The 12,705-nt window shown below is 41.6% G+C and overlaps 1 protein-coding gene across 4 annotated transcripts in view; it reads left to right on the top strand.

Moving 5' to 3' along the window:
• Positions 1–1,379: 1,379 nt before the first annotated feature.
• PHC2 (polyhomeotic homolog 2) overlaps positions 1,380–12,705 on the top strand; it is a 102,817-nt gene continuing 91,491 nt past the window's right edge. For 3 of the 4 annotated variants that reach the window (XM_032246831.1, XM_032246829.1, XM_032246826.1), the window contains exon 1: positions 1,807–2,236. The gene's annotated coding sequence lies outside the window, so the exon portion shown is untranslated. Of the gene's footprint in view, positions 1,445–1,806; positions 2,237–12,705 lie in introns of those variants that run through there. The other variant, XM_032246827.1, reaches the window with a different exon arrangement.

Below are 12,705 nucleotides of genomic sequence, written 5' to 3'. Positions count from 1 at the left end.
CAATGGTAGAGTGAGCTATGATTGCATCACTACACCCCAGACTGGATTCCAGACCATAACTCTGTCTCTTACAAGTAAATAAATAAATAAACAAAATTAGTGAATCACTGAGCTAAACAAGTCTGTACACAGGTGTTTGTGTTTTTAAACTACTGTGTCTTTAGCTAAACTATCAAATCCCTAAGGGGTAAAAATGGAAAGACAGAGAATTCTAGAATGCCCCTACCTACCTGGTGACTCTATTCTCTTTTAATATATAGCCTCTGTGGCCTTAACACATGTCACTTGTCACCAGACATATTTGCTGTAGGATTCAGAGATAACACCACCATATCTTGAGAGGAGACAAAGTTCTATTCGATAGGGGGTTCCAGGTTCCAGGTCCAATCCTAAATTAAGTAAACCTGATGCAATGAGACTCCATGAGACTAGCTTTGGGGCCAAATAAACGTGGATTTGGACCCTAAATCTGCTACTTACTAGCTTAACTTCCCAAAGTCTCTGTTTCTTAATCCATAGAATGGTCATAGCAATTCCACCATGTTGAGAAGATTGAATTTAAAAGTTTCTAAAGTAATGACCTTCAGTATAAATCACTGTAGCTAAACACTAGCTCTTAATAGCTGTTTGGCCTAAATTATGTCACATGGACTCCCTGAGCCTCATTTTCCCTCCTTTGTAATATGGGCATAACTGTTCTGCCTACCAACCCCAAAGGTCACTGTAAGGAAACAGTAAAACGCTGTACAAATTATGTATAAGAATTTTCTCAACTTCTCAGCACACCTGGAATTGTGAGGAAGTGCTAGGAGACCCCTGCTGGAGAAAAAAATTCGCGATTGTCCAGGGTCTGAAGTAAAAAATGGGCTTAGATCTCCACTTTTGCCATTTAATGTTGTTGTAAGATTTTGGGTGAGTGATCTAACCTCTGCGAGCCTCCACTTTCTCTCCTAACAAGCGGGGTTAATAGGATGGACATCACATTCTTCAGCAAAGTGTTAAGGCACGTGGTAAAGTGCTCAATAAATGTTGGCTGAATCTGGATCTCTCTGGCTGAGGCAGCTCTCTCCATCCGCGAGGTGAGAAAAGCGTGCGTGGTCGCCACGCAGAGCTCAGGTAGAGGAGATGCTCCCGAGGGCACCGGGCTCCGGCACCTCCCCACTCGCCCACCCTCCCGCCCGTTGCCATGGCCACCGGTTCAGGCTGGGAGCATCACCGAGGCGTGTTCCGCCCAATCCCCGCCCTTCCGGGGTGGCCATTGGTTGGAGCGACCACGTGACACGCGCTGGTATGCTAATATATGGTAATAAGGCCCACGCCCCTCCCCCGCAGGCCGCGTCCGAGTAACCAGCAGGGTGCGCGGCTCCGAGCCGAGGGGGCGGGCTGAGGGGCGGCCCCCGGGAGAGAGCGGCCAGGTGGAGGAGGAGCGCGGAGGCGACCACAGGTAACGGGCGGGCGCGTGCGCGCTGGGGCCGGCTCGCGGCCGACCGGCAGCGCGCTGGGGACACTGGCCGCCGCGCAGCCGGCTTAACCCTTTGGGCACCCAGCTGTCACGGTCGGGCCGCAGCGCTCGGCCCGGACGGGCCGCGCGGGGCGGGGCATTGCCATGGGCACCGGCAGGCGGTCAGCGGGCGGCCTGACCCTGGGTCCGCGGCGTGGGGCCCGCGCTGGGAGCCCGCGGTTCCGGCCGGCGACCAACAGAGCGCGGCGCCCCCGGGCCGGGAACCCGCCGCGAGGACTGCGGGGAGCTCTGGGGCCGCGGCTGGCGGGGGGGCTGCCGGGATCGGGAACCGGCCGAGGTCCCGGCACTGGCGCGCTTTCTCGGGGGACCGAGCCCCCTCGCGCGGAGAGGCCCGCTCCGCGGCAGCCCGTGGCCTTGCGCGGCCTGCGCCTACTCCGCTCGTCCCGCAGAGTGCGGGGAGACCCCGGGGTCGGACCTGACCAGGGCGCCCCCTTCCCAGCCGCGGCCTGACAGCCGGACCGCCGGCACTTTCGGTCCAGAGTCAAGCGTGGAGTGGGGGGCACCAGCAGAGGGAACCGGGGGTTGCTAGAACTGGGAGGAGACAGCAATCCCCTAAGGGAAAAGCGAGCCCCAAGGTTGGAGAAGGAGGGATGCCCTAGAAAGGCGTTGGTCTCTTGTTTTCTGTGCTGGGTGATGACTTGACACCCATGGGAAAAGGTCGCCGCTGGACACCTGGATCGGGTCTGTCATGTACAGAGGAAGTGGCTGTTCTACGTGAGTGTCTAACAAATTTCTTATAAGGCGAGGTTTAAATTCATCTTCCTCCCCAACCCCCCTCCTAGGTCTGCTGCCGAAGTGTCTTCTTGTGATTATCCCCCTCCCCCAGTTCGCTAAGACTGGTGGCAGCTTTAGGCTCACGGTGTAAGTTAGCTTTCGATACAGTAGAAATGGTAGGAGGAGAGATGTGCCACTGATATTAAGCTTGCCCTGGGAGTTTCTTGGAAGTGTGGGGGAAAAATATTTCTATCACCAGTGGGGATGAAAAATCGGCTAATGCGTCCGTGATATCGATAGTTTCTTTTGAGTCTTTCCTTCTAAATCAAGAGAAAGCGCAGTTACACATGAAAAGTACCAGGAACCAATTTGATTTTGCAAGTGAAGTGCAAATTGTACTTCCACGTTGCTCTTGATGTCTTTTATCACCCAACAACAAATTCTTGGCATATGCCAGGCACTCTGCTATGTCTTGGGGATGCAAAGATGAATAAGATAATTAGTCCTTGTCCTGAAAGAAGTGGTGGGAGAAACAAATGAAATTGCTAGTAAAAGTGATTAACAGCATAATAGACGTGAATGCAAAGGCCTGTGGAAGCACGGAGGAGGGAACAATTAGCTGTCTGAAGGACCAGGGAAGGCTTTCTAGAGAACACATTTAAGCAAGGTGTTGAAGGGTGAATAGGAGTTTACCTTGCAAAGAAAATTGGAAGGGACTGAAAAGGCAGCCAAGGGGGGTGGGGGGTGGGGAAGAGGGGGAACAGTGAATGCAGCCACATAAAGAATATATTATCTTTTCTATTGCAACTACAGCTTTTTTCCTTCCTCTGTAATATAACTTCCTAGAATTTCTCATTCCCACCACAGTTGTCCAGTGGTATTTTTCTTATTGTTTTCTCCTCCACATTTTCCCCTCATCAGTTTTTCTCAGCCTCACTCCTGGTCTTTGTCACCCATATCTTTCCAAGTAACGGTCCATCTTGTGGAGGTGGAATGGGAGTCGTTTTCAATCGCTCCAAGGGAGAGGGCCTGAAAACTGGGCATAATGTTTGGCATTAGAGGCAACATCTGGGGAGGGCAAATCTAAACCATACAGAAAGAGAATGCATCATCATAACTGGGGAAACAATGCTGGATGTCAAATCTGTGAGACCTGGGGAAATAAGTAGTAAGATCAGAAGCTGGAATGATCTGGATTAAGAGAGGATTGGAGTATGATATGGGTCAGGGCAAGCAGTCCAGGACTGAGAACATGAATCGTGCAAATGTGACTGAGCCCACTGTTGCATGGTGCCAGCTGTGCAGAACAGCAGTGGATCTGCTGGACTGGGCCAGGCCCTCCATAGGCTTGCCAGTGCCTCCTCCTTTCTGTTCACCCTCCCTCCTTACTATTATTCTCTTCTCTTCATCCCAGTTTCCACCCATGTCTCGCATGTATTGGGCTTCTTTTAATGAGATCTTAGCTACCAGAGCAGAGAAAATCCCATTCTGCTGCCTTAGCATCTATTTCTAGAACTAGAAATTGTCCATTTAACTTCATTAGCCATCAACTAGCTAGCCTGTTTCTACTTCCTGATCATTTAGAAGCAGAGCAAGGTTGGGCCCAATGTAGTAAAGTGGACCTGTTCCCCAAAACTCTCCTAATATTTGAATCAGATAAAGGCCTTTTTGCTTTTCTTAGACCAAATTTATTTTTAGAAGGGATTATGGTGAGTTTTTGGCAAATTTCTTATTTTGAATTATACTACAGATCAAGTCACGTAAAGAAGATGTCAGTGTCACTGGGGTGACATGCTTAACGTGCTCTGCTAAGATTGATGATACTGTAAGTGCTGGAAAATCATGGGCGGTATTTAAGCAATCTTCTCAATCAGCATATTTACTGAACACCTGCTTGTGTGCAAATACTATCCTGTATTTGTGATTTTGAGGAGACAGTAAAATGAGAGGGGCGGTGTAGTATGGAGGTTATTCTCAGCTAAACAAGGATTTGGATCCCAGTTCTACCAGGTACTTGCTACATGACTTTGACTTCAGTTTCTTCATCTGTAATAATGCCACCTACCCAATATAGTTGTGAGGAGTAAATGAAATCACAAATGTATAGCAGTCATTTAGTACCTTTTTGAGATGCTTAATGCATGGTATTATAGGAGTTCAGAAAAGGAAAAGACAGTAATAATTAAGACCATATGTATAGCTGGGTTCACCGTGATAACAACATAGAAAGAGAGTAGAGAACGAAGGACTGAAGCTTGGAGATATCCCACATTTAGGGAGGGCAAGAGAAAACATGGAGTCCGTATGGTCGAAAATAAGGAATATCAGAGAAGCAAGAGAACCATCTAATTTATTCATCCAAAAATGCATTCTATTCACCATTTGTTGTGTACCCGACAGATGCCAAGGCCTGTTAGACATGCTATTAACTATGAGAGTGTAGTATCATAGAAGTCAAGAGAAGAAAAAGTTTTGAGCTGGAGAAACTGGTCAGCAGTAGGAAATTGTACAAAAAGAGTGGGAAACATTCATTATATTTAGCAAACAGAAGGTCATTAGTGACCTTTTGAACATGGTAGCTTCAGTTTAGTGGCCGGGGGTGGCCATGGGGATATTATAAGTCACATTAGAGAGAACTGTGGCACGAGATGCAGATAAGAAATGGAGACTGCATGCGGATCACCTTTTGTATATTGTGCAATGAAAGCAAGAAAAGAAATAGAAAAGTGATTAGCGAAGGCAGCACCATCAGGCAGAAGATTTAATTTTCCCTATCTGCTTCATGATTTTAGTTGTCCTAAAATATTATTCTTTTTCTTTCATATCCTTAACAGCAAGTCAGCAGTTCATTTCTTAAACTTACTGCTTTGATAACTATCTGTATATTTCGTTGAACAGGAATAGTATAGCTATCATTAATTGAGTGCTCACTATGTGCTAGTCATTGTGCTAAGCACTTTGTATACATTCTATTCATTATCCCATTTAATCTTCTCAGCACCGGATTATAACCACACAACCTCTTGGCAATGTGGAAAGACTAAGTAAATTGCCAGAGGTCACATAGCTAATGAGTGGCACAGATGGGATTTGGATCCAGCTTAGATTCTAAAGCTTTCCTGAAGGAGCATGCTATACTGTTTCTGAAGTCAGGGCCAGTTTTGTGGGTATGCAACCTGTGCAGTCTCCCAGGGCCCTGTGTTTAGAGGGGCCCCACACTTGGTTTAATACTCTCTTGTTGCTGCCTTGGAATTCTTAATTTTTAACAAGGGGGTTCTACATTTTCATTTTGCACCAGGGCCCACAAAGTATGTACCCAGTTCTGCCTGAAGGCATCTATACTACCTCCTGAAAGTAGAAAAGCATTTTGTGCTATGGCCTTTGGTTTGGGTAGGTGGCCTAAAGTCCTTGCTGTGTCATGCTGCACAATCACATTTTCCCTTGGTCCCCTCATTTTGGACCCCGTGAGTCTGCTGGTGTAAAGGGCAAAAGGAAATGCCCAGCCAATATGAAGAGAATAGAGAATAAAGAGGCAAGGAATTGCTTGGTTAGAATGACTTCTGGAAACTCATCCACCATGTTTTGAGGCTATTACTAGGTACAGTTACAATCCTGATGCTATTGTTACTCCCAGTTTAAATACTACACAAGTTCATTTCTATTCCTTTTATAGTCACATATACCCATTTGCTCATGGGAAAATATGGAGACCGTCTTTCAACAGGTGCACTACGACTTGTCTGCCCTCATCTGGTGCCTTTTTAACCAGGTTGATGCCACCCTTTGACCCTCAAACCATGGACCGACCCCCTACCCCCCCAGCTTTGAACGCTGGTTCACTACTGGTTATACCATTGTCTGGAATGCTCCTGTCCTGTCTTGCCTTTGTTGCCTACTCTATTCTTTGATCTACCTACATGAATCATGAAAAATAGAAAAACTTCATTTTTTTTCTATTTTCTCTCATTTTTAGCTTTACAGTCACTACTTGGAACTGACAGCCAATTAGGTTTTTCTGGTTTTCATGGTTATGGCTCTCTCAGAAACAACTTTTACTCATCTTCTTGCTCCTCACTCCTCGTCTCTCTGAGTAGTGATTTGACCAAGTCCTGACACCACTTGACACTTACCGACCACTTGACCAAATCCTACACCAACCAACCTGGCTGGATTCCTTTGTGGGGGAAATCAGACAAGACTAGATTATGTTGCCTCCTCCCATTACTTGTCTCTTTCCCGTTCAGAGTGCTTGCTCTCATTTTCTGTGTCCAACATGGACCAGGTATGCCTAAGAATATGTGAGAGTAAAAATATGAAGAGATTTCCAATATAACCTGCAGTATATGACACAGTTTACATGGCTGGGTCTTCTCCATTATCTTCTAGTTATGCTGTGGCGTGGTCTCCATAAGGCACTGTAGTAGTTATCTGTTGCTGTGTAACAAATTATCCCAACATTTATCAGCTTAAAACAAAATTTTCTACTTCTCTTTTAAGACTCAGTTCAAGCATTACTTCTCAGAAGAATTTCCCAGCCTGCTTTTTAAGAATTAGTAACCTTCCTCTTTGATATTTCTTTGTACTTTAGCATCTCATTATAGCATTTACCACATTGTTATAATTTCTAGGGACTATGTCTTTTTCATACCCTTAACTTCAATTTTTAAAACTATTTCTTGAACATCATAGATGCTCAATAAATGGTTGTTAAAAGAGCTTAAGAATAACTTATACGTTTGTCTGCTTTTACTCTATTCTTTATAAAACTTAGATATTTTGCAAAGTATCTAGCCTTGTTTCCTGTGATAGGCTCATATATCATTGTTGTTGAAGATTAAATGTAAAGCAACTGTTGTATATGTCCAAGACTGCTTGACTTGCCAACCAATCTACTCCAGTGAAGACTTCTTGAACTTGTCTTTATCTATAGGTCTCTGTACCATTCCTAGTCTGAAATCAATTCTGGTAGGAAATTATACAGTGAGTACCTCTAGTCCAAAGATATTTGGTTCAATAACAAAGCCAACATTTGTTCGCTATTCAGATAGTTGACTATAAACTTTATGAAGGTACGTCTGTGTCTGGCTTATTCACTGCTCCTTGCCCAACACCATGCCCTAGTAGGTGGGCAGCACACCCTTGGTGAATGAATTAATGAAATTCAGTTATTGATAACTCTTGTCCCATTCCCGTTATCCAGGTCCTGACCTCTGATCACCCAGGATCTTAGGCCTGATTAATCATTTCATGTGACCCAGACTTTTTGTTTTGGTCCTTGACTCGTCTCTTCCAGGGCCTTATTATAGCTGGATAAGAATCTGGCCCCTTGCTTACCCAGAACTAAAGTACCTCTTTGTTTCTTGATCTTCCTAACTAATAATGTAGACCGGATGCCTTTAGAAAAATATTATTTTTTCTACCTGTAGCCAGAAACATTCAGAATACATATAAAATATATTTAAAAATATTTAAACTGAAGATAATTACATTCAAATTTCTAAAGAAAGTAAACAGGCCCTTTAAGAAACAAGTTTTGGGCAGAAACTAGCATCTAAAATTTTGTGAGTCTATTTAGAATGATTAACTTGTAAGCTTCAGCAAATCAATGCAAATTAATTTTTATACCAACCCGTGAATCAAAGAAGGGAAGGGAATTGAGTGAGTGTGTAAATATGGTTGCCAGGGAAACTTTTCCTGACAGAAGAGAGAACCTCACAGGAATTTATACAGGCCCACAGAAGCAATGTAACCTGATCTTTCTCTGTTCTTTTTCTGATGGGGGGAAAAAAGATGTAGAAACCATGGGTACAGATAAAGGTGGCTTTAGACTTTTCAAGAGACTTGAGGAGTAAGTTCTCCAGGACAAATGATGACTATTACAAGGCACCTGTTTCTGATAAGGAACCACCTGGAAATGAATCCATCTCTAAAATAGTGTTAATAAATCAATCTCTAAAATAGTATTAATTTACTCAACAAATATTTATTCAGCACTTTCTAACTAAAAAAATATATATATTTTCTTTGCCCAGAAGGAAATGTAACTATAAGCAGTTGATGATTTGAAAGTACTGCATTACACCTAGCTCTTTCAGTTTTGCCCCAAGTGAATTTTTTTTGTATAGGGTAATGTGAACTTAATTAAATATTTAATGCCTTTTCTAAAAACAAAATTCTGTTCCTGTACAAAAAGCTTAACATGAGTGTATCTTGTGTTATTTCTATTATTTGGTTGTTGCTCCTGAGAAAAACCTAATCATTGATCCATAAAGCCATACCCCAAGGTAGATATTGATCTAGTGACAACGTCATCTTAATTCTAGATATAGTACCAGTGAAGGACACATCCATCTCCTTGATGGCTAAAATCATGAGATCCTTCTTATTTTAGCTGTAAAGGACGGATGGTTTCAGGTCTTAAAATCTTGGCTGTAAAATGCATTTGGGTTGAAATATGGAACACTGTCCCGTATCCGAAGCCTACCATTCAGTGTCTCCATTCCTTCTCTTCTCACTTTTATTTTGTTTTCAGTGACAAATAAGGCTTACATTTGTTTGAAAAAAAATATAATTTTTAAGAATCCCTTTAATGCTTTAATGTGCTAGAGTTATGTTCCAAGCACAGTACCTTCCACTGGCCTGCAGAGAGGCAGTCAGAGGTAATGGTTCACTCCAGGGACACTAGAGCCAGAATGTGGGGTTTCCAGCCTTGCCTCTGCCACTCATGAGTTGTGAACTTCCCAGCTTCCTTCCATATGTACTCTCTCTGCTCCAGTCTTCTTGGGTAGAGTGGGAGAATCACAGTCCCTACCTCGAAGAATTATAGAATAAAACAGGTTAATACATGTGAGGTACATAATAAGCACTGTGTAAGTTTTACCTTTCATTGTTTGCTGTGGCCTCCTAGCTAGCAGAGTTGATCCCATTTGAAGGAAGAGAAAATTGATATATATGGAGGTATAATTTTCCTAAAGTATACAGTAAGTTTGGGCTCAGACTATTCTCATTCTTAAGTTATCACAGAAGTTTTCCATTCTCTCGTTTTTACTTAGTAAAAGCGAGAGAAAATGAGAATTAGAATAAGAGGGCAGAACTTTGTATTTAGGGCATTTTGAAATAGAGGTTACCTCATAAAAGATGGTGACACTAAAGCACATGAAAATGAAATTGCTTTCTCAGAGGCAGAGTATGAGAAATGGTTTGGAGTAATATAAAGTAGGGAATGTGATACTGGGTCAGGCCCATCGTATATACAGCCCAAAGCTTGGTCTCTGATCGTGATAACAGAGGACAGTTGGAACAGAGTATCATAGCTGCTAGCCATGACAAAATCTTCTGATTACAGGGATGGACTTGCCCATCCCTAACTGTGTTTTAGGATCCTGCTGTCTTTGTTTACCCAAGTATTTAAGCTTTATTTCTATTTTTGGCCTCTACAATCTTATTTATTTATTCAACAAACATTTAATAAGCTTCTATACCCCTAGGGATGCAAAGATGAGTAGAACCCAGACCTGGTACTATAGAGGTTTCTAAAGAAAGACAGACATGGAAACATTAATTATGGTACTGTACTTAGTGCCATAATAGAAATACGGACCCTGCTTAGAAATGTTAGGAAAAGTTTTCTGGAGAAATTGACATTTGAAGGGTAAGAGGGAGCTTCTCAGCCAGACAGGAAGCAGTGTGTGCAAAGGTGGGGGTGTCTTTGCATGAGAGAGCGCATATGGGGGGACCTCCAAACAACCTTCCAAGACCACAGCACAACATATAAGGGGGGTCATCTCAGAAATGAGGCTGAAAAGTGGGCTGGCATCAAACCCCAAAAGGCTTGGTTTACCAGGCTACGGAATTCGGACTTTACAGTGGAGGCCATAGGGAGCTGTGAAAGCCCTTAGGAGTAACTATGCTTACAGTTTTGGGACCTACTTCTAGGTGAATGGATTGTGCCTTGAAACATGGTTGCATAACAGGTTGGTTGTAGAGAGAGCTAAATATCCTTTAAAACTAAATGTTGTTTATGTCATAATTTCCGTACCACATCAGCCTTCTCCTAGTGATAAGTAGTAGGCTGAATAATGACCATCCAAATATATTAGCTCCTTATCCCCAGAACTTGTAAATATTACCTTATAAGGAAAAGGGATATTTGCAGATGTGATTAAATTAAGGGTCCTGACTTAGAGGGGTTATATCTGGGTGGGCCCTAAATACAATCACAAGTGTCCTTAGAGAGGCAGAGGGAGATACAGACAAGGTGGAGACAATGTAAACACAGAGGCAAAGATTGGAGTGATATGGCCACAAGCAAAGAGAGCCAGCAGCAACCAGAACCAGATGATTCAGTGAATAGATTCTTCCCTAGAACCTCCAGAGAGAGCACAGCCTGCTGACCCCTTGATTTTGACCCAGTGAAGCTAATATTGAACTTCTGGCCTCTGGAACTGTGAGAGAATAAGTTTCTATTGTTTTAAACCACTACGTTTGTGGTTATTTTTATGGCAGCAACAAGGGACTAAACAATGAGGGTAGTCACTTACCATACTGTTTAGATCATTTTGAGAGTAAAAGTTATAACTTAATAAAGACAGCCAACTAATATAACATAATGTATAATAATAATTTAGCAAATGTATATGTAGTCTTTACTATGTGCCAGGCACTGGTGTAAGCATTTCAAATGTATTTACTCATTTATTCTTCATAGCAACCCCCATAATGGGGGTTCTGTTTTAAATGGAAAGTGCACAGAGAAGTCAGGTAACTTGGCCAAAGTGATGCAATTAGCAAATAGTGGGGCTAGGACCTGAACCAAGGCAGACAGTTTGATTTCAAAAGACCATGCTATATTAAACACTGCACTATACAGGGCTTTACACTTGGCAAGCATTACACAAAGGGCAATGTGACAGTGTCTAAAGCCTTTTCGATCTTCTAGCCTCTTCTCCATGTTTTCTGCTGTGTTCACTGTTTTTGTCCTTTTCCATTAGTTAGCCTTTATCTTTAATATTTTTCTCTTCTATATATCTTTGTATAGTTTTGGTATCAGGGTAATTCTGGCCTCATGAAATAAGTAGGTAGGAGTTTCGTTTTCTGTTTTCTAGAAGAGTTTATATAGTATTGGCATTATTTCATTTTTGAATATTTAATGGAATTCACCAATAAAGCCATCTGTGCCTGGAGTTATCTTTGTGAATAGATTTTAAACCAAGAATTCAGATACTTTAAGAGTTATAGGGCTATTCCGGTTATCTATTTCTTCTTGACTGAGCTCTGATAGTTTATGTCTTTCAAAGAATTTGTCCATTTCACCTAAACTATCTAAGTTATTGGCATAAAGTAGTTAATAGCATCGCCTCATTATCCTTTTAATGTCTGTAAGATTTCTTTCATCCCTGTCACAGGTGATTTGTGTGCGCTCTCTCTCTCTCTCACTGTCTCTCTTGCTCTTGCTTTCTTTTTCTGATCAATCTGGCTAGGGGTTTATCAATTTTATTGATCTTCAAAGAGCCAGCTTTTTATTTCATCGATTTTTCTCTATAGTTTTTCAGTGTTCCATTTCATTGATTTCTACTCTTTATTATTTCCTTCCTTTTGCTTGCTTTGCATTTTATTTGCTCTTCTTTTTCTAACAAATAGAAGCTGAGGTTAAGATTTGAGCTCTTTCTTCTTTTCTAACACTAGTGTTTTAATGCTATAAAATTTCCTTTAAGTACTGCTTTAGCTATATCCCACAGATTTTGATATGTAATGTTTTTGTTTTCACTAGGTTTAAAATATTTTCTAATTTTCCTTAGGGTTTCTTCTTTGACCCATGAATTATTTTGTAGTACACTGTTTGGTTTTCAAATATTAGAGATTTTCCTAATGACTTTCTGTTATTGCTTTCAGGTATAATTCTGTTAATGCTTAGAGAATATGCTTTATATGATTTCAGTTCTCTTAAATTTATTGAGATTTATTTTATGGCCCAGAATATATATTCTCTTGTCATTTGGTGGAGTGTTCTATATATCTAAATTAAGTTGGTAGTATTGTTCAAGTCTTTTATATCTGTATTAATTTTTACATCTACTTGTGTCATCAATTACTAAGAGAGGAATATTAAAATCTCCAACTCTAATGGTAAATTTGTGTTTTCCTCCTTTTAGTGCTATCAGTTCTTACTTTATGTATTTTGAAACTCTGTTACTAGGTACATACACATTTAAGATTGTATGTCCTCTTGATGAAATGCACTTGTATCATTGTAAGATTACCTTCTTTTCTTCTGGTAATATTCCTTCTTCTACAGTCTATTTTGTCTTATATTGCTATAATCACTGCAGCTTTCTTATGATTATTGTTTGCTTAGTGTATCTTGTCCACTATTTTTCTTTTAGCCTATATATGCCTTTATTTTAAATAAATCCAATATGAAAATTTTTTTATCTTTGTTTTTTAATCCAATATGAAAATTTCTGTGTTTT

This window comes from Sapajus apella, unplaced genomic scaffold (genome assembly GCF_009761245.1).
Source record: "Sapajus apella isolate SASKATOON/1434 unplaced genomic scaffold, GSC_monkey_1.0 scaffold62, whole genome shotgun sequence".
Classification (NCBI taxonomy): domain Eukaryota; kingdom Metazoa; phylum Chordata; class Mammalia; order Primates; family Cebidae; genus Sapajus; species Sapajus apella.
The sequence above is the reverse complement of the archived record's forward strand: the minus strand, read 5'-3'. Positions and strand labels throughout refer to the sequence as shown.